General features: G+C 39.6%; 1 non-coding gene across 1 annotated transcript; it reads left to right on the top strand.

Moving 5' to 3' along the window:
- The first annotated feature begins 13,886 nt into the window (after nucleotides 1-13,886).
- trnad-guc (transfer RNA aspartic acid (anticodon GUC)) lies at nucleotides 13,887-13,958 on the top strand. The gene has a single exon. It is a non-coding gene; the product is annotated as a tRNA-Asp (tRNA).
- Nucleotides 13,959-21,330: the final 7,372 nt, after the last annotated feature.

Raw genomic sequence — 21,330 nt, 5'->3', positions numbered from 1 at the left:
GTAAATACATTTGGGCTTTAATTCCAGCAGTGCATTAAGATCTGTGGACAAGGCAGATGAAGTATATTTAGTATGAAACTAAACCGTGGATCCGTTGGGCCCAAACCTCTCCTTCCCCACTCCCCCCCCTTATCTCCTCCCTCCCTCCCCTAGGAGATAGATTTAAACTTTAAAATGTGAATAACTTTAAAAATATGACACCGATTTCAATGAAACTTCTTGCATTAGCACCAAAGGGACGAAGGTGAGTAAGGGGGGCCTAAAATTGTGCTATCCTGTACCGTTTTGGCTGTAGTTTAGGAACAAACAAACAAGAGTTTTAGTATATGGATAGAAATAGAAAGTACAGAGGAAGATGATTGTTGAGTATAAGTTTTGTTATGGATGAATCTGCCCTTGCTACTCCCTGTCTTTGAAAAATAGTTACGCCACTATATTTTAGCCACATACTTTGAATTAACGTTCCGTTTTTTGTCTTGCTACTAATTCATATATTTATCTCTTATAATTTGACTTCAAACCCATTGTACCAATCCGTGGGGAAAAAACATTGCACAGGCAGAAAAAATACTGATTTTGTTAACTAATGCTCCTACAATCACTTTTGCATAATTGCTTTCTATTATAGCACATCAACAATACAGTACTTTATTAGGTGTTGGGGATCTAGTGTTCTCTATAATGTTTGGGACAAAGACCCATCATTTATTTATTGTACTCCACAATTTGAGATCTGTAATAGAAAAAATCACATGTGGTTAAAGTGCACATTGTTAGGTTTTAATAAAGGCCATTTTTATACATTTTGGTTTCACCATGTAGAAATTACAGCAGTGTTTATATCTAGTCCCCCATTTCAGGGCAACGTAATGTTTGGGACACAGCAATGTCATGTAAATAAAAGTCATGTTTAGTATTTTGTTGCATATTCTTTGCATGCAGTGACTGCTTGAAGTCTGCAATTCATGGACATCACCAGATGCTTGGTGTCTTCTCTGGCGATGCTCTGCCAGGCCTGTATTGCAGCCATCTTTAGCTTATGCTTGTTCTGGGGGCTATCCCCTTCAGTTTCCTCTTCAGCATATAAAAGGCATGCTCAATTGGGTTCAGATCAGGTGATTAACTTGGCCACTCAAGAATTGACCATTTTTTAGCTTTGAAAAACTCCTTTGTTGCTTTAGCAGTATGTTTGGGGTCATTGTCTTGTTGTAGAATGAACCGCCGGCCAATGAGTTTTCAGGTATTTGAACTTGAGCAGATAAGATAGCAGATAGGTGACCGCGCTTTTGCGGTTGCAGCTCCTAGACTGGAACAGCATCCCTCTCCCCATCAGAACTGCCCCCTCCATCGACTCCTTTAAGTCCAGGCTCAAAACCTATTTCTACTCTAGCGTTTGAGGCTCTCTGAGGGGGTGCTGTGAACTGTTTATGTATGTGCTGTTATGTTTGTGTGCCATTGTATGTTCGTTTTTAGTACCTGAACCGATGTACAGCACTTTGGTCAACGTGGGTTGTTTTTAAATGTACTATACAAATAAAATTGACTTGACTTGAGGATGTGTCTACACTTCAGAATTTATTATGCTACCACTATCAGCAATTGTATCATCAATGAAGATAAGTGAGCCAGTACCTTCAGCACCCAAACATGCCAGGCCATAACACCCCCACCACCGTGTTTCACAGATGAGATGGTATGCTTTGGATCTTCGGCAATTCCTTTTCTTCTCCATACTTTGCTCGTGCCATCACTCTGATATAAGTTAATCTTCGTCTCATCTGTCCACAAGACCTTTTTCCAGAACTGGTTGTTCTTTTAAGTACTTCTTGGCAAACTAACCTGGCCATCCTATTTTTGCAGCTAACCAGTGGTTTGCATCTTACAGTGTAGCCTCTGTATTTCTGTTCGTGAAGTCTTCTGAGGACAGTGGTCATTGACAAATCCACACCTGACTCCTAAAGAGTGTTTCTGATCTGTCGGACAGATGTTTGGGGGATTTTTCTTTATTATAGAGAGAATTCTTCTGTCATCAGCTGTGGAGGTCTTCCTTGGCCTGCCAGTCCCTTTGCAATGAGTAAGCTCGCCAGTGCTCTCTTCTTAATGATGTTCCAAACAGTTGATTTTGGTAAGCCTAAGGTTTGGCTGATGTCTCTAACAGTTTTATTCTTGTTTCTCAGTATCATAATGGCTTCTTTGACTTTCATTGGCATAACTTTGGTCCTCATGTTGATAAACAACAATAAACGTTTCCAAATGTGATAGAAAGACTAGGTGCTGAGAGCTCTCTTATATCTGCATTAAGGAGGCATTCAAACACACCTGAGCAATTACAAACACCTGCGAAGGCATGTGTTCCAAACATTATGATACCCTGAAATGGGGCGAATATGTTTAAAGACAGCTGTAATTTCTACATGGTGAAAACAAAATGTATAAAAATACCCTTTAATAAAATCTGACAATGTGCACTTTAACCACATGTGAATTTTTTCTATAACAAATCTCAAATTGTGGAGTACAGAGGCAAATAAATAAATGATGGGTCTTTGTCCCAAACATTATGGAGGGCACTGTATATATACTACATCAGATGCTTTTTCCTCAACAATGCCCTATTATTTCTAGTAGGCATAATTTGTTTTGCTAACCAAATTATACTAGCCTTTTCTAATCATTGAGAACTACTCAATGGGTTCGGTCATATTGAACTGGAGGTGAAAGTTTTTTTCAGATAGAAGTTGAAGTATCTTTGTCCTAACATATTACCTCCTTTTCTTCCCACGGGTTATATCTTGATCTGTTGAGTATTTGCAACATTTTCTGTTTTACTTTTATTCAAGCATTTGCAGTTTCTGGACATATTTTTTGAGTAAAGTTTATTTTTGTAATAAAACCTATTCTAGAACCATGTCTTCAGTGACAAAAAAAGAATCTCCACCAACAGGTACAGATTTCCCTTTACCTATTGCTGCAACCTTTCTCCTATCTGCACAGTTCAGTGATCCATAGAGGTACAATCTCGGCTCTGGCTGCTCTTCCCAGCAGAAATGTCGGCATTGAAAAGTACCTATTTGTTAACAAGTTGGCCCCCAGACAGCTTCAACCACCTAACTACCTACCTGTGTTTTAAAAAAAAAAATTGGTGGTTATTCTCTATCTTCCATAAAACATGATATCCACGATAATCTCACAACAGTGACATTCGCTGTTGATCAAGCTCCAAAACCTGGACCTCAAGCTCTGGGAGTTGATGATATGACTTATGATTTGCCAGACATGGGAAACATTTTGGACTTCCCATGTGGCAAGAATGGGTGGCTCATGGATCGGAGGTTTATTAGAATAACCTAGTTAACAAAGTATATATTTTTACTATTAAATTAATTACTGCTTTGCTTTAAAAAAACAATGGCTCTTTGTTTAAACCAAATTTGTGCTTAAACTCACTGGGACTGTTTACAGAGTTCCAGAGCTGTTAAATTCACCAGCACTCTTTATTGTCCTTTTAAACTCACCCATCAGGATTCTGTGTCTGCTCCTTTACCTCTAGTGCCATAATACTGTGTCCATCCCATATAGTTACAATGTTTTAGGAAAGAGATAGGTGGACTAGATTTTAGGAAGTACTAAACGACTGTGGACCCATTGGGTCCAAACCTCTCCTGCGGGCCGTGTTCCTCCTGCCGGCGGCCATCTTCTTTGACTCTCTGCCGCCGCGCTGCACCACGGGAGGAAGCTCAGGCGTGGGGCACACCGGGATGGGCGCCAGTCCCCCCAGCACTGCTGCGCTGTGGGGGGAGTGTATTTATTAAAGTTAATTAAGTTAATTACTTTTAAAATGTAACAAAACAGGCGAATGATGAGTAAGGTGGGCCTAAAATTGTTGCGCTGTTGTGTACCATTTTGGCTGTATTTCGGGAACAACATACATACATACAAGATGAGAGTTTTAGTAATATAAATATAATATATACCAACTGGACCCATTGGGCCCATTCCTCATAGGGGGACAGGGAAGAGGAGAGGGTGCCACTCACCTCGGCCCCGTGGCACCAGTGCTGCAGCCAGAGCGAGCCATGGACCCAAAGCCTCCCCTGTATTGGTGTAGGACCCTCACCCCTCCACTCAATCCCCCTTATCCCTCCCCTTCTCCCCCCACTCCATCCCCCCTCCCCTGCCCCATTCCCCTCCACCCATTCCCCCACTCCCCTCTTCCACTCCCTCCCGTCCCTCAACCCGGGCATCAGTCAGACCCCCCACGTCACCCTCCCCTGCAAGAGATTAATATATAATATTGAAAGACATACAATATAACATTTAATATTCTTACATTATTATATTTTAAGTATTATAATTGTTATATTATATTCTAATTATTATTACCCTGTGTGTGTGTGCTGTGGGATTGTAGTCCAATGATTGTCCGGTGCGCTGGGGCGGTTTGTTGTCCGGTGTGCTGGGGCGGGGGAGGGGGAGCTGGGACTACGCCTCCCGGCGGGCAGCGCGATGGCGGGACGTGCGCACAAGATGGCGGAGCGTGAGGAGGAGGAGGAGAAGAAGGAGAGCGGCCGCCATTTTTGTTGGAGTGGGCGAAGCGAGCGCTGGAGGAGAGGCGGGAGGAGGAGAAGAAGCTGCCCTCTGGGGGTTGTATTCGGTGATGGTCCGGGGCACGGGCGTGAGCGGGGACTCGACGCCGCCGTTGGTTGAAGCGGACGTTGGAGGAGACGGAGGCGAACTGTGAGACAACGGGGGTGACGACCATCTGCCTCCTGCCGGGTGCGGGCGAGGGGGGAGAGGAAAGGGGTGAGGGAGCCACTCACCCCGGCGGCCATCACGGTTGCCAGCAGCAGGAGAGCGGCCGTCCTGCCAGCGGCCATCTTCTTTCGCCTTCTCTCTGTTGCCGTGCTGCACCACGGGAGGAGGATCAGGCGCGAGGCATGCCGGGATGGGCGGCGGTCTCCGGGGGGGGGGGTGCATTTGGTAAAGTCAGTTTATTGGCCGTGACTCCCTGCCCCTCCCTCCCTCATTGGCTGGCTCTCGTGTGGGTCCCATTGTGACGTCACACACTGAAGATCATAATGAAATCGGTTTAATAGGTGATTTTTAAATGTTTTAATCTCTCTAACTTAAAAAATATAACACCAATTTGAATGAAACCTGTTTTAAAGGGTCCCCAGGACAATGGTGAGTAAGGTGGGCCTAAAATTGTTGTGCTGTCGTGTACCGTTTTAGCTGTGTAGAGGGCATGATACACGTAAACACATAAACATATATACACAAACAAACCAAGAGTTTTAATACTATGTAGATATATAGATATTCCAATTTAACATCAATGGTGGGAAGATAAAAGTGTGCTTTCATTCTATGAATAGACTACTTTGTGGCATATCTGTAATCTACGTTTGAGTCTTGCCTCCCTCTCGAAACTTTTCCACCATGCACAAGGCACGTCAGAAATGTGCTGGAATGTTCAACACCTGCTGGATAAAAGAAGCATCAGCGTTTAAGAAGATTAACACCATCTAGGACAAGGCAGCGCAAATGATCGCTCCCCATCAACCACTCTAAACATTTAAGCCTCCATCACTGGCATACCTATCTTAAATATGTACCGTATACAAAAGGCAATGACATTACTTTCTGAAATCTTTAATTCTACCACACAAATCTAACTTTCACCACCAAGCAGGTGATTTGCAGTGTACAGAAATGTCACAACCAGAGGATTTCTTCCATGTGTCATCCTGACTTTGAAATATTCCACAATGGTTCAATCGTCCTTTATTGTCACATGTACCGAGAGGTACAGTGAAATTTGATTTACCATATCGTCTTACCAAAAAAAGCAACAAGATACAAAAATACATAAAGATTAAACCTTAGTTGACACTTCAAAATTGTTATCTTCTCAGGGGTAACTAGGATGGAAGTAAACATGGGTCTTAGTAGCTATGCTCTACTGCTATAAATGAATGCAATGGTGTACTTCCTTAACTAAAACAATGGAAGATTTAATAATGTTCACTGGAAAGTGTACACAATAAGTATACTTACAGAGAATGAAATCAATGCAAATCATTAAAATGAAGTGAATTAAAGAGGAGAAAACAACTGGATTGAGAGCTGAAAGCGGAGAAAAATGAACTTGAAGCTTCGATTCTTAAAAAAACAATGATAATTACGTGGACAGTTTGAGACTTCCTGCTAGTGAAAGTTAATATTTAATTCTGGAGATGTCATTTTGCAATACATATCACTAAAACGTGTTGCTGGCTTCTTGGAGTTTAGTTGGCTTCTAGCATATACATACAAGGATTAAATAACACACTATAATAGAAAGGCTACCCAGTACATTATTTCCAATGTTTCTTAACCTCATATAGCCATCTAAGTATATTCACATCCATTATTTGCCATTTTATTTCTCTAATTTCTCTTGAAATGAATTTCTATAGCTCCTATAGATTCCACATTAACACAATTCTCTTGATTTAAAAAGAGTCCCAATTTCAATTTATTTTTGGTATCCCATAGTTCATTGCATAATTTGAAAGGCCTATCTAAATTCACATATTTTCAATAAAAAAGACCCCCATGCTGTTTAATCTATTTGCACCCCCCATAACATTTGTGTGTATTTAAAAGTGAGTCACACAGTTAAAGCAACATTGGAAAAGTAATGCCCAATAGGACATGCAAAAATTATGTTTAATCACGCAACTACCCATGCCTGAAATTGATGTGTAATTTGTGCTAAATAGGGGTAACTAAGTCTCATTAAATAATTTCCTCCTATTTTGTTAGGAAAATCTGAACCAATGTATGAGTCTTTTGGTAAAATTCTGTTGTGAAAATGTGGCTAGTATACTCTAATAAAACTGTAAAATCCAATTGTCTTACATTGAGTAAGTTTACATCATTGAAGTTGGAGATTGATATCCAGTTTTTTAGGAAGATCGGTTGTATGACCCAGCTGATATGTGACTACCATATTGTTGAGTTTTTCTGAAGATTGGAAACGCTTGAGGTATTACTTAATATCTGATGCATGAGAGCTATCTTAAACAGAATAGGCAGAAATAGTCAGAAGATGTATGCTCACGCCAAATTATGATATTTACAGACTAAGACCAACAAAGGTAATCTCAGTTTGTATTTTACTCGGCCATTTATTGTCGTATCTGTATGGTAGAATGAAATATGAATGTGGTTGAGCTTTGCCCGGCTGTCAAAATTGCTTTCAGATATGTGGAAAGTACCCTTTGCTCGATAAAAACACCTGGTCTTAATGTCTCATTATATTGCAACTTCTTCATTGAAATACTTTTAAAATATGTATTAGTTCCCCTCCATGCTTATACTAGATTAAATCATGATGCTATTCAGCCAACTTAATTTGAATTATAGAGTCAAACAGCACAGGATCAGGCCCTTCTTCCCAACTTGCCCATGCCAACCAAAATGCCCCACCTAAACTAATCCCATTTGCCTGCATTTAGTCCATATCCCTCTAAACCTTGTCTATCCATGTACCTGTCCTAATGTCTTTTAAATGTTGTTGTTGTACCTGCCTCACTGGTAGCTCATTCCATATACCCACCACCCTCTGAGTGATAAAAATCTTTTTTGAGTAACAATTAGATGTTTATAAATGTTTATAAATGTTTATAAATGTTTAGCATGTTACCCATATTTTTTAAAGTTTTAATTTCACTTTGCTTCTAACATGTAAGACATCATAATTCAAGCTATTATTTTCAAACACAGACCTATTTTTAAAAACAAATTAAAAAACAGTCATTAACTAGCAATCTGAAATTTACACAATTTCTTCAAGTGGCCTCTGCAGTTAAGAATAGCTCCTGTATCTTAAATTTCCTATTGAGAGAGCAGCCTTAAAGATGGGCCAAATTACAACCATGCCTGAGACCAACACCCAAAAAATGATCTTCTCATGGATTTTGAGATGTATCAGAATATAATGGAACAACAGAATGTGTGAATTTGAGAACAAAATCTAAAATTACTCGGTAATCATATAGTACCACTCCCATTAAATTTTATTTGTAGACTTCAGTTAACCTATTTCAAAGTATGTCTATGAAAATGTTTCAAAATTCAGATGTAAATTCGTCAGTGGTTCCTGTATGTGACGTGCAGAGGAACACAATTAATTTATATTAGTGCCTCAATGAAAACGTGAACCTCTGCAATCCTATCTGCATGCAATCAGATGTAAAGTTCATGTTATTTTGGAAAATAACAGCAAATGTTATGATGATATAAACAATTGAGATTTCTGAAGGTTCCTTTGCATTGGTTACACTTTTTTGTTGCAGTCAGTAAAACACCAACATGCTCTAGAGTTTTGAAATGATTTCAGTCTGCTTATTATAAGTGAACTGTTTCTGATTCAGCAACTTTCTGTATAGTTACGCTACACATCTTGAAGGCAAAATTACTCTGCATTAATGTTTTAGAATTGGCTCATTTTAAATTAATGATGACCTAATATTCCATTGCAATTTTTTAAACCAAAATTAATACACTTTATATAAGATTAATGAATTGATATAATAATATGAGTCTGTAACTCTATGACAATAAAATTAAGCAGTTTTATTATAGTGCACTGTAGCCATGCTATTCCATCCTGGAAAATAAAGAGATAAAATATTTCACAAATATAAATAGAAATCGAGCAGAAGTAACCATGTAACTGTCTCATTATGCTTACATCTGGGTCTTCCAGACTGCTTGCTCTTCAGATGGCACCAATGTCTCAACTGTGGTAAAATAAATCAGTTCCAGGCCATTAAATGCGCAGCAATATATCAGTGTTTTTATGGCATCTTGTGAAAATTCACTGGCTACTATTATCACAGCTACATAAAAGTGCAGCTTGACCAATAAAACCAGTTGTGGTAAAATATACATTCTATTTTTGATTTAAAAATTACATCGAACATCGTTTTGCATCATGCACAAAGCATACCAGAGCTCAAATCCATCTTGCTCACTCTTATTTAAATTAAACACAGCTGCTTAAATTCTGCCGCCTTGATTGCTTTGGTCCCCAGGTGCAGCGTCGCCATCTGCACAAGTCTGAGAGACTATTTACAGAGAGAGTAGGCCACTGATTGCTAGTATGGAGAACTAATTTCTCAGCCAGGTTGTTATTCACCCAATGTTAAAGATCCCTTTACTTTTGTTGGGGGTTGTAGTGAGATTCTGGATCTCTGCCAGACAATGAAAATTAGCGTTAGTGACAGATGGGCTATTTTCATTTTCCCCTTTCACCTACATTGTAAGAAAAATGAACCGATTCACTTCCTAAAGGGGTGTTAGGGAGGCAGTGGTGCAGGGTGGTGAGGTGATGCAGTCAACAATGCCACTAATTAGTGCAAAAGAGCTATTTTGAACACAAATTTGTATTACTTATAACTGCTAAAAGCAAACTGCCCATATATTATTAGAAAATTTCATCAAATCAGAAAGAACGCTATGAAATAATAGGTCTTTTAGTGTGCAAGTGAGTATTTAATTTGTATAATAATCTTCATGTTAATTTTAAAAGTGCACTAATACACAGTTGTATACTATTTATCATTGTATAATTGTTTTGTTTATTGTATATGACCTAAAGTAGCCAAAGTGGATGACCTCACATTTTTCATTAGGGTAGCATCTCCGGCTGATGATCCAGAGATGCTGCCTGTCCCGCTGAGTTACTCCAGCATTTTGTGTCTATCTTCGGTTTAAACCAGCATCTGCAGTTCCTTCCTTCACATTTTTCATATCTGTGTTTCACATCTTACCATATTATATTCCATCTCACCCATCTATTTAGCTTGTCCATATTCCCTTGAAACATCTTTACCTCTTTCTCCAACTCAGGCTACCACCTGAGTTTGTGCTGAAAACATAACATGTGGTCCCATCAATCAAGTCATTGATACAGATTGTGAATAACTGGGGTCTAAACACCAATACCTTAACTTCCCCTCTAGTCACAGCCTGCCATCCCTGGAAAAACCTGTTTACTCATTATTTGCTTTCTGTCTGTGGACCAATCCTCAATCTATGTTTGTAAATTACACTTAATTCCTTGTACTCTGATTTTGGTTGAAAATGTTCTAAAATTTAAATACACCACTTTACCGCACATTCACTGGTTACACCGTACCTATTTCACTAATTACACAAAGAACCAATAAATTATGAAATATGATTTCCTTTTCATAAATTCATGCTGCTTCTACTCAGTCGTATGTTGTTTTGTAATTTTTCTATAATTATATACTTCTTTGTACATTCCAGCATTTTTCCTCCTACTAATGTTAGCCTATCTGATCAGTAGTTCCTTGTTTACTCTCTCCCTCTTGCAAATAAGGAAGTCACATTTGCTGTTCTGCGATTTGCAAGAACAGTTCCAGAATCAGCACAATTTTGGAAATGATAACCTGAGCATCCACTATCTCCTTAACTACTATTCAAAACTCTAGGGTGTTGAGGTTTAGATCCTTGGGATATATCCACTATCAAACAATTTGACTGCACATCTTGCTTTCATTGTGAAGGTGGAGCACATAATGCCCAAAGTGTAGAATTGTTCCTCAACTGTCATTCAACCAATATGGCCTAATGGTGGCATTTCTACAGTACTGGTGTTGCAGATAAAATCCTCCAATTGAAAATAAAATTGCCTGCAAGATTACTAAGTCTATTCTTGATTATGTGTGGTGAGAGTATTTGTGCCAGGGAGAGTATTTGTTTTAGTATTTTCTTATGTTTGTAAGCCCTTTTTATGAGCTTTAGCCAAATACATAATATTTAAAATACATGCATATACATAAATAGAGGTCACGGAGGAAATCACACACACATAGTCTGTGCGTGACTGCAAATATTACGTGTAGGAAAATAACTACAGATGCTGGTACAAATCGAAGGTATCACAAAATGCTGGAGTAACTCAGCAGGTCAGGCAGCATCTCTGGAGAGAAGGAATGTGTGACGTTTCGGGTCGAGACCCTTCTTCCGACTGATGTCAGGGGGGACGGGACAAAGAAAGGATATAGGTAGAGACTGGAAGACAGTGGGAGAACTGGGAAGGGGGAGGGGAAGGGAGGGACAGAGGAGCTATTTAAAGTTAGAGAAGTCAATGTTCATACTGCTGGGCTGTAAGCTGCCCAAGCGAAATATGAGGTGCTGTTCCTCCAATTTGCGGTGGGCCTCACTATGACCTTGGAGGAGGCCCATGACAGAAAGGTCAGACTGGGAGTGGGAGGGGGAATTCAAGTGCTCAGCCACCGGGAGATCAGGTTCATTAAGGCAGACTGAGCGAAGGTGTTGAGCAAAATTATTGGCCAGCCTGCGTTTGATCTCGCCGATGTAGAGAAGTTGACATCTGGAACAGCGGATACAATAGATGAGGTTGGAGGAGGTGCAGGTGAATCCCTGCCTCACCTGGAAGGACTGTTTGGCACCGAGCCTGCGTTTGGTCTCGACGATGTAGAGAAGTTGACATCTGGAACAGCGGATACAATAGATGAGGTTGGAGGAGGTGCAGGTGAACCTCTGCCTCACCTGGAAGGACTGTTTGGCGCCGAGCCTGCGTTTGGTCTCGCCAATGTAGAGAAGTTGACATCTGGAACAGTGCTCGCCGTCATCACTAGTGCTCAATTTAATTTGGGTGTTTTTCAATCAGCATCTGAATTCCTTTTGAAATTCAGTATTTTGAAAACCATATTGAACATTTAAACATCCTCTTGTAAATTAGGAGCAGGAGTGATTCATTCAGCTCTTCAAGCCTGCTCTGCTACTCAATATGAATAAGACTGATTATCTCTCTCAGTTACACATTCCCATGTTTTCCTAGACCTTTTAATATCATTTGCATCAAGAAACTTATCTATCCTGACTCCATGACTTTAGCAGTGTTTTAAAACTATTCTGGGAGTTCGAAATATATCCAGTTCCCTCATCCAAGTAATTAACGTACAAAGTTAAGCTTTGGGCCAGACACTGATCCCTGTATCACCCCACTAATTATCACCCGCTATCTTTAAAATGACCCAATAATTCATACTCTCTATGTTTTCTTTCAGAACTAATTTAAAATCTATATCAACACTTTACTTTTGCACATTAATTTTCTAGTGAGACTTCATCAAGGTTTTCTGTAAATCCAAGTGCACCACATTCACTCATTTTTTTATTTGTCCTATCAGTTACATCCTCAAAATAAACCTCCAGCAGGTTTGTCGAAAAGTATGTACTGAAATATATTCCAATTTGACTATTTTCTTACGTTTCCAGTTTGGACGAAAGGTCATCAACTGAAATGTTAACTCTGGTCCTCCAAAGTTGCTACCTGACTTGTTGAATAGCTACCAAGTCATTGTGGATCGCAGCATCTTAATCTTCTTTACCCTCAATATTTACCGTGGGGGGAATGCAGTTCTAGATTGGGGAATGGCAAGGTCCTGCCAGATCTAAAGGGGAAATCTTAATATCATGCAAGGTAAAATAATTGCTAGACCAGAAAACTAGGGGCAGCTTGCAAAAGTGTTGCAAATAATCCCCAGAAATCGAATTTGTTATATGATAGAATATTGGCTATAGAAAAATTAAAAAAACTTAGGGGTAAAAGCAGAGGTTCGAATCAGTAACTGTGTGGAAGGGATAAACAAAACGTATAGACTAGGGTCCTTAGACAGCTGAGGAAATTCAGAGTGTCTCTGAGGATCCTTCATTGCTTCTACTCTGGGGCTGTAGAGAGCATCCTGTCCGGCAACATCACAGTCTGGTTTGGGAACAGCTCTGCCCTGGACAGGATGGCCCTGCAGAGAGTAGTGCGTTCGGCAGAACGCACCATGGGAACTACACTCGCCCCCCTGCAGGACCTATACATCAGGAGGTGCAGATCCAGAGCAAGCAAGATTATGAGGGACCCCTGCCACCCCAGCAACGGACTGTTCCAGATGCTACGGTCAGGCAAACGCCTCCGCTGTCACGCTGTGAAAACGGAGAGGATGAGACGGAGTTTCTTCCCACTGGCCATCAGGACTGTTAACTCTCATAACTCCAGGGACAAAATTTTGTCTTCTCTGTATTAACTTTATTTATATGCTGTAACTGTAATTCTTTTTTGTGCACAATCCGCAGGCATTGCCACTTTCATTTCACTGCACATCTTGTATGTGCATGTGACAAATAGACTTGACTTGACTTGAAAAGCAAGGGAGGGGAGATCGTGGGGCAGGCAGCATACTCAGGTCACTGGTGTGTTAGTCTTTCGTGACAGCAAGTGTTTCAGAGACTTGGATGGTGGGAGAGGAGCACTAGTGTGGGTATTTTCAGGAGTGGGTACCGGTCGAGTTGTCCAGTATCAAAGTTAAATCCTCACACTATTACGATTGTAGGGATTAATCTACAATGCTATCTGAACCTCAATATTCTACGAGCACATTTATTATAAGATAATTTAATTATTTTAAAGCTGTAAATAGCAAAAATACAATTTAATTATATGGCTAATCTTAAAACATAGAATCTACAATTACAATAGTAATTGCTGCTTAAATTGTTTGTCTTGTTTTTCTGATAATTAATCAATGTCTCGTGGAGTTTATTGCTGATGGTTCAACAAAAGCAAAGGTTCATTCATACCCAGCACTTACTTTAATCTCACAGCCCGCCCCAAGGCAAAATAAATATCTGAGAGTGGGTAATATTGAGTGCACTAAAATACACGAAAGACGATTTCACAACCAGAGGTACAGTTGTAAAGGATAGTGAATCTTTACATATCACAAATGTAGCCATTTTATTATGTATGCAAAGTCTTAAGTGCATGTGGCCGTGGTTTCATTGTAGCTTCCTCGTTAGTATAGTGGTTAGTATCCCCGCCTGTCACGCGGGAGACCGGGGTTCAATTCCCCGACGGGGAGTTCCAAAAAAAAAATGTTTTTTCTTATTATTAAAAATAATGAGATTTTGTGCTTTTAGGAATATGCTGTTAAAGCGTCTTAGACTTTTATAGTGTGCTTTGAAAAACTTCTGTAAAGTTGACAATAATGCCAGGAACCATCGTGGGAAATCTAAAGACTTCCTACATTCGTTGTTGATTATCTGCAACCATTAATTGTTATGAATTTTTTTTTTGCAGCTAAACCTACGCATTTAGCCATGTATCTGTGCAATTTTTCAATTTTGCAGATATTTAATATTTGTAGATATTAAGGTGGAAATGTGGCTGAGGGGAGACTGACAGGATCGGTGTTGTTTTGGGAACAAAGGATTGAGGCATAAGGAACTGCAGATGCTGGGTTCGAAAAAAGACACTAGGTGCTGGAATAACTCATGCAGTGGGTCATGCAGCATCTCTAGATAATATGGATAGGCAATGATTCAGGTTGGGATCCTTTTTCAGGCTCATTATTGTGCCTGTGTGTGTGTTTTTGGGGAGGGGGGAACAGAGAGAGGTGCAACGTGACAAAGACTGGCAAGTGATAGATTGGCAAATGATTGGACAAAGTCCAGACATGAAAAGGCACAAAGTGTGAGATAAGGTGTTAAGAATAGAAGAAGTGCAAACTGTGAAGCTAGAGGAAAGAATATAGGTGAAAAGGGAGAAATGGATGCACATCCAGAGAAAAAGGGTCGGTGGTGTTTGTAGGTTAGTTACTTCTAATTGGATAAGTCCCCCTAGTCCTTACCTTCCACCCCATCAGCCATCGCATACAACACATAATCCTCCGAAATTTCCGCCACCTCCAACGGGATCCCACCATTAGCCACATTTTCTCATTTCCACCCCTTTCTGCCTTCCGCAGAGACCGTTCCCTCTGCAACTCCCTGGTTAACTCATCCCTTCCCAACCAAACCACCCCCTCCCCAGGTACCCTCCCCTGCAACCGCAGAAGATGCAACACCTGTCGCTATACCTCTTCCCTCGACTCTGTCCAGGGACCACGACGGTCCTTTCAGGTTAGGCAGAGGTTCACTTGCACCTCTTCCAACCTCATCTACTGTATCCGTTGTTCAAGATGTGGACTCTTATTCATTGGCGAGACCAAACGCAGACCGGGCGATCTTTTCGCGGAACACCTTTGCTCAGCCTGCCTGAATCTCCCGGTTGCTGGACACTTTAATTTTCCTTCCCGTTCCTACACAGACCTTTCTGTCCTAGTGTGTAAGAAGGAACTGCAGATGCTGGTTTAAACTGAAGATAGCAACAAAAAACTGGAGTAACTCAGCGGGACAGGCAACATCTCTAGAGAGAAGGAATGGTCTCCTTCATTGCCAGAGTGAGGCTAAATGCAAATTGGAGGAACAGCATCTCATATTTCGCTTGGGCAGCTTACAGCCCAGTAATATGAATATTGATTTCTCTCACTTCAGGTAGCTCCGGCATTCCCTCTCTCTCTATCCCTCCCCCACCCAAGTTACACTAGCTTCTCATTTTCACCCTGCAAACAGCTAACAATGGCTTGTTTCCTTTATCATCGTTACTTTTTTGCATATCTTTCATTCATTGTTCCTTACCTCTCCACATCACTACCTATATCTCTCATTTCCCTTATCCCTAACCAGTCAGAAGAAGGGTCTCGACCCAAAACGTCACACATTGCTTCTCTCCAGAGATGCTGCCTGTCCCGTAGAGTTACTCCAGCTTTTTGTGTCTATCGTCGGTTTAAACCAGCATCTGCAGTTCCTTCTTACACTATAACTAATGGGAATGTGCATGGTTGGGGGGGCAGGGGCATAGAGCATGCTTTGGTAGGATTAGGAGGAAGAGTAAAAGTGGGAAAAGTTATCAAAATTGGGGTGTCTGAAACTTATGGTCCATAAGTGGTGGACTCAGAGACCTTGACCTTTCTTGGTAAAATTTATCTAGGTAACCACTTAAAGAGACATAAACTAGATGGTAGATCAAAAGTTAGAAAGTGAGATTTATTTTATTTGATTTTGACTGGTGGCCTCCTGTGCTATCAATGAATATGAAGCTAATTTCTATTAAACTCCAATATTTTAAATTGACAGAAGGGAACATGGTTAGATGGGCCTTGCAAAGACAAAAGGAATGCGTGTGTTGATAATGCCATTCTCATTGAACTGTTGCAAAGGAAAATACTATATTTAAACTAATATTGAAGGATAGACCAGATTAATATTATGACAATGGATACATAGTTGCTTCTGGATATTATCTAAAAAATTGTGCAGCACTAAAAGAAGCCATTTAATCCTCATGACCATGCCAACTCTTAGAAAGACCAATCCAATCATCCTATTCCTTTGCTCCATCTCCAAAGCCTATAAATATTTATTTTTGTGTTTACTATGTCTAAGAATGATATTAATGGTCATGCTCAGAATGACATCTGGAACAAATCTGTTGGGAATGTTTCCCAAATGCCTGCAAAATGGTCAATAAAGTTTATTTAGAAATCAGGATTGTGCCATACTTGAGGGTATTGAAACAACACCCTATTCCTTTTCTCCAGAGATGCTGCCTGACCCTCTGAATTGATCCAGCATTTTGTGTCTATCTTCGATGTAAACCAGAATCTACAGATCCTTCCTACAAACCATCTCTATCTACTTGCACATAATCCATATCCCTACATTCCCTGCATATCCATATGCCTATCCAAAAATGTCTTAAATGCCACCATCATATCTGCCTCAGCTACCACCTGCGGCATCTCCTTAAAACATTGCCCCTCTCACCTTTAAGCTATGTCCTCTCGTATTTGATTTTTCCATCCTGGGTAAAACATGCTGACTGTCTACTCTATCTATGCCTTTCATAATTTTTAAATACTTCTATCAGGTCTACCCGCAACATCAGGCACTCCAGAGAAAACAATCAAGGTCTACCCAACTTTTCCCTTTAGCTAATACCCCGTAATCCAGGCATCATTTTGGTAAACCTTCTCTGCATCCTTTCCAAAGCCTCCACATCCTTCCTGTAATTTGGTGACCAGTACTGCACACAATACTCCAAATGTGACCTAACCAAGGTTCTATGAAGCTGCACCATGACTTCCTGAATCTTATACTCATTGTCCTGACCTATGAAAGCAAGCATACTATGTGCCTTTTTTACCACTCTATCTATTTGTGTTGTGATCATATTACTAAGACATGACCTGTCATGTTCAATGTCATGCTGAGTGCCTCTAATTAACCAATTCTCTTCCAAATGGGAATAAATCCTATCCCGACGAATCCCCTCCAATAGCTTTCCTACCACTGATGTGAGGCTCATTGGCCCATAATTCCCTGGAATCTGTCTATTTCCCTTTAAAATAAAGGAACAACATTAGCTTCACTCCAGTGCTCTGGGATCTCGCCTTTGGTGGAGACACAACGATCTTCAACAAGACTCCCGCAATTGCCTTGCTTTCCTCTCAATAATCTGCAATAAATCCCATCAGATCCTTAGGATTTATCCACCTTAATGCTCTTCAAGAGCCCCAACATCTCCTTCTTAATCTCAAACTGCCCTTCACACTCATCTCATTGCCCTCCATGTCCTTCTAGATGAAAACAAAGGCAAAGTATTTGTTTATTAACTTGCCTGCATCCCCAGACTCCAAGTACAATTCCCTTGTATATCCTTGAGTGGTCCTACCTTCTCTCTGGTTACCCTCTTGGTTTTTATATAAGTATAAAAAACTTTAGGATTTTCTTTAATCCAATTCTCCAAAGCAATTTTGTGGCCCCTTTTGGCCCTTCAATGGATGATAAAAACTTAGTCATAAAGGTAAACTGAGGGAATGTATTAAATAAATATGCAGCCATAAATAGAGTGATTTAGGAAGGACTAGGCAATTGAAAATATGGTTATTTTGGAATCAATTGTTTAAAAAGTATGGATCTCACTTTTATTCATAGTTAAAGTGGTCAAGTATGCAAGCTAGTTGGACACAATTAATTTAGTTGTATCATCTGCCAACCAATAGCTGGGAACATATTCTCTGCTTTGGGTGTAATTGTTGATTGAGGCACATGTGCTTAAAATGATGCCAGTTCAGAGAACATTTCTTCCCTTAACTATCTACTTAACCCAATTTGTGTATTGTCAAATTAAAAATCTTCCATGAACCAGTAACATATTAGAGTTTAGTGACAGAGCATGGAAACAGGTCCCATTGGCCCACCAAGTTCACATCAATCATCAATCACCCCATCACACTAGTCCCATGTTATCCCATTTTCTCACCCTAAGAACAATTTACAGAGGTAGATTAACCACCAAACCCGCATGTCTTTGAGATTTTGGAGGAAACCGAAGCACCCAAAGGAAATCCATACAGTCCCAGGGAGTGGGTGCAAACTCCACACAGACATGACCCAAGGTCAGGATTGATCCTGAGTTTCTGATGCTGTGAGGCAGCAGCTCTACTAGCTGCACCACTGTGCTGCCCTGTGCCACTGTGCGGTTAGCTTTCCTAATTAGGAATAGATGGAATTAAAAATACATTTTAGTTTAAATAATATTCCTCGTCAAATATAAGAGTGGTCAATTTGTGTAGTCAGATTTACAAAATTTAAGCAGAGGTATTGGAAGAAAGTAGTTGTTTTAAACATGGTGTCAACAGTAAATAACTTAATTTTAAACTACTGGAGATTGCATTAAGACATTGAATTATTTGCTATTTGCATTGGCATATAGTATTTAGAATGTTTTTTTAAGTTAGAAATCTGAGAGTATCTAAATGCCTGAAAAGAACTGTAAATACAGTGATAATTAGGGGTAAAAGCATTTTAACTGGAGATATGGAATTTTTTTCATTTTTCAATTTTCATTTGATAATATACAAATAAGTTTAAATAGAAAGTTGAGGAAAGAAAAGTTCTCCAAACTGGCATAATTTTAAGCACAACTTGTGCCTCATTCAACAATCACACCCAAAGCAGTGAATGTATCCCTAGGTATCGGCAAATAAATAACGCATAAGATTATGGAAACTCAAGGTGCATTTGAAAGCCACGTGTTGAAAATTCAATGATCTTTTAGGTAGATTGTGTCAATTTTCGGGAAATTGCACTGAAAAACCAACACATTTGGAAATTGCACCCTACTACTGTCCCTCACCACCCTCCCACTGTTTTGCAATAATGTGGTTACATCGACATCTCAAATAAATTGCAGGAATCGTTAAATTTGCTCCAGTGCATCTGGTGTGTCACTCAGCTACTAACATCTCCTATCACTGATCTCTGCACCCACAGCTTGAGGTCAAAGGGCTTAATAATATCTAAAGCATCCAGACAACAGATAAGTCTTAATATTTTAAAAATACATACATTTATGCCAAAGACATTTAATTTTCTTGTTAGGTGTTCTTCATTATAGTTCTCCTTTAAATAATTAAAACTTTGCTGAATAGAAAGTAACTCTAGAGCAATTAGTCATACAGTGAGATTTATGTGATATAGCATGCTTTCATTTTACAATTTAGCTGTGGGTTATGCACCACATCCTTTCATATGGGTGCTTCTTGGAACTGGCTATTCCCTGACTAAACAAGTTTTTATTTTACTGTAACAGACATAAGCCACTCTCACTCTGAAACCTTTAAAATATGATAGCAGTGACAGTAATTTGTTGTGATTGTGAACATATTTCCTTCAAGTGCTGTTTATGAAGCTTAAATTGCCATAGGCTTTGACTGTCACTTGTAGTTAAGTACAGCTGGGGTAAAAAACAATCCTCACCAAGGTCAAACCGTCGACAAAAGTGCTTAAAAATATATAGGAATTAGATATTGAAAAAAAAGACTTATTTTTTGACATAATTAAGATATATATATATTTTTTAATTCATATTTTTTCCCACCAATTTCACAGTACTTTCTTGCCATCTGGAGATAATGCGTGTAAAATAATTTGACAGGGTGTTTTTCTTCAGCTTGTCTATCAAGGTTAAGTAAATAAAGAAAAGGTCTTACATTTGTATCATGCCTTTCATATTCTTTACAATTTATTTTATTGATTTTGAATCTATATCTTTTTATCCTTACATGGGATTTCTGTGCCTCTGGCCGGTCAACATTTATCGTCCATCACTAATTGCCCTTGAAAAGATGGTAGGCTTTCCTGAATTACTGCAGTCTTTCTGGTGCTGCTCCCAGAGTGTTGTTACTAGGCAATCTTGACTTAGACCCAGTAATCTTGAAGAAACAAAAATATATTTTAATGTCAGAATTGTGTTGTACTTGGACAGGAACTTACAAGAAACAGTTTCTGATTTTTGCTGAATATAAGACACAACCATTCACTTTTGTACAAGTGCACTAGGTTGACTCCCATAATCACTTAAAAAAGAATAGAGTTTTTCTAAATAGCCTCTAAATAGTGCCTTTCATGTCCTCAAGATATTCTAAACGCCAATGTGGTACTCTTTTATAAAATTGCTCATTTTTAGAGTGAAAGAAACCATCAGCACACCAAAATGCTGTTAACAACTGCAAGGTAATAACAACATAATTTGTCAAAGACTTTTTTCATATTGGATAGGATACCTGGGAGAGTTCACTGTGAGATAGTGTTGAAGGATCTTTTACTTTGTGTAAAATACAGTGCAATAGTTTCTGTGCAATGTGCCGTTGCCGTGAGAGAGATAGATTTAGCTCTTAGGACTAAGGCTGTCAAGGGATATGGGGAAAAAGCCGGAACGGGGTATTTTGGATGATTAGCCATGATCATATCGAATGGCGGTGCTGGCTCGAATGGGCCGAATAGCCAACTCCTGCACCTTTTTTCTATGTTTCTATGGTGTAGATTAAAGACTCAAGTCTTTGGTATAATCCCAAACAGACAGACCCAAAGGGAAGAGTGCTACACCTGAGCCAAGGCTGCTTCAGGGGTGGAGGATTGTCTGTCCATTGTACAATCCCCTTGATTTTCCACATGTTAACATTAAAATAATGGAAAATATGTCTGTATTCACTTGTGCCCCTATATTTTGATATGCTCCTTTGGCATGTGATTCTTTAAAGCAGTAGGGGGATAGACAATGGAATTAACCATATCATAAATAGTAATCCTGCAATTAACAGCATCATACTTAGTTCACAATAAACATTTCGTCAATGCAGAAGTATACATTTAGAATGAATAAATTTCTCCTAAAAAAGGGTTAGAAGTGGCACAATGGTGCAGCAAGTAATGCTACTGTCAAGCGAGGTGCTGTCTGTGTGGAGTTTGCATGTTCTCTCCATTGATTTATTCTGGATGCTCCACTTTCCCCCCATATCCCAAAGGCCAGCTGATTGGTGGATTAATTGGCAACTGTAAATTACCCCA

This window comes from Rhinoraja longicauda, chromosome 20 (assembly GCF_053455715.1).
Source record: "Rhinoraja longicauda isolate Sanriku21f chromosome 20, sRhiLon1.1, whole genome shotgun sequence".
NCBI lineage: Eukaryota > Metazoa > Chordata > Chondrichthyes > Rajiformes > Arhynchobatidae > Rhinoraja > Rhinoraja longicauda.
The sequence above is the reverse complement of the archived record's forward strand: the minus strand, read 5'-3'. Positions and strand labels throughout refer to the sequence as shown.